Source organism: Triticum aestivum, chromosome 3A, assembly GCF_018294505.1.
Source record: "Triticum aestivum cultivar Chinese Spring chromosome 3A, IWGSC CS RefSeq v2.1, whole genome shotgun sequence".
In the NCBI taxonomy this organism is placed as follows: Eukaryota; Viridiplantae; Streptophyta; class Magnoliopsida; order Poales; family Poaceae; genus Triticum; species Triticum aestivum.
Window position 1 is genome coordinate 525757495 of NC_057800.1, and position 1969 is coordinate 525759463.

A 1969-nucleotide genomic window follows, 5' to 3' on the forward strand; every position below is an offset into this window, starting at 1 on the left:
GGGGGGCTGGCAGGAGGTGGTGATGCGCTTGAGCCTAGAGGTCGAGATGAGATCGGGAGGTGGGTTTTTTTCTTTTATCTCGTCATACCGGTTCGGTTGACTTATTATATGGACTGCATGTTGAATACTATAAACCATATAGACTTTTTTTGCAAAAACACTGACAACGTACGACCAGAAGCGATAGCCGCTTTATTATAAAAGTTTGCATTATGATTAATTTTTGGAATCTACACATTTTTTAATGAATATTCGTATATCACATGTTAGATTTGAAATTAGGGTCTCAAAGATATGAAAAATTCAAAAAGTATTTGATCTTTCCAACAAAAAGTTATTGGATAGCTCCATCAAAAACAACCAATCTATAAGGACATATGTAATAGGCATTTCTAAGGTATTATTTAAGTTTGCATCCTGAACAAAATTTCAAAAATTAATGATAATGGCATTTTTGGAGTCTACACATTTTTCCGATGAATATTCATATATCACATGTCAGATTTGAAGTTAGGGTTTCAAAGATATGAAAATTTCAGAAAGTACTTGATCTTTTAAAGACAACCAATCTATAAGGACATGTCCAATAGGCATTTCGAAAGTATCTCATCAAATAAAGAAGGTATTACTTAAGTTTGCATTATGGTTTATGAACATAATTCCAAAAATTAATGATAATGACATTTAATTTTTGGAATCTGCAAGTTTTTTTATGAATATTCATATATCACATGTTAGATTTGAAGTTAGGGTCTCAAAGATATGAAAAATTCAAAAAGTATTTGATCTTTCAAAGAAAAAGGGAGGATGAGGGAATCGAACCCACGATCTCCAGCGCGGATTGTCAAGGTACCAACCAATGCGCTACTCGCATTTTGTTGTACATGAGGGGATCTCCACTTATTGAGCTATGCCTAGCGCGGACAAAAAAAAAGAAACCAAACGTTTTTCTCACTTACTGGTGGCATTGGTGGGTAATTATTTGCAACCTTAGGGGCAGTTTTAATGACGGACGAGCAGAAGCGATAGCCGCTTTATTAATATATATATATATATATATAATATATAATATAATATAATATATAATATATATATATATTATATTATATATATATATATATATAGGAAAAGAGCCCGTGCGTTGCAACGGGAGAAAAAAATAACACACGCTCTTAACCCAATAATCATGATTCAAGACTCTAATAGGTCCATGTCCTTTATTTTCACATGGCATCACATTTGGGTTGGCGACGTGCTGACACAACAAAAACGTGTTTGAATGTGGTCAGTCCTAAGGCGTCTCTTTCTCGCGCGCAAGCACACTCGCTCAGAATAAGATGAGAAATACGTTGTTTTACCCGCGAGATTTTTCATAGGTGTCAAGGTGTGCATGCATGGTTATCAATGTTTTCTTTTCTCTTAATCTGGTTTTAATGGGTGTTTACTTGCAAGTCGGGTCATCGTTGGTACGAAAGAAAAACGGATCGTGCACTATATATTAAATTTACACTAAAAATAATATTTTAAAAATATTTAACAGCTAAAATAATATCATATTTAGATTCTATGCATTTTTCTAGCAAAAAGGCCCGTGCGTTGCAACGGGAGAAAATAAATGACATCCCAATCCAATATGCAAAGCGATGGGAATGTGTGTTCAGGAATAACATGAAGGAGAATTGTGATTTCAGCTAGCCAATCTTTGGAAAACGGCTTAGAAATGAATGTGTTCTTTGATTTGTCGATTAAGTTAAGATATAAGCATTTCTGATCAGATGTTCTTTTTAAATCAAGCATAAGAATAAAAATACATATAGAACATTAAAAAATAAAATCAAAACTGAAACATAATTTCTTCTGCCAAAGAAAGATGACATTCCTCACCTTCATTTCATTATCAGAAGAGTCAAATTTAGGATTTAATATAGCTTTCAATAGTAATAATGTGTGTTATAAACTTATAATCAAG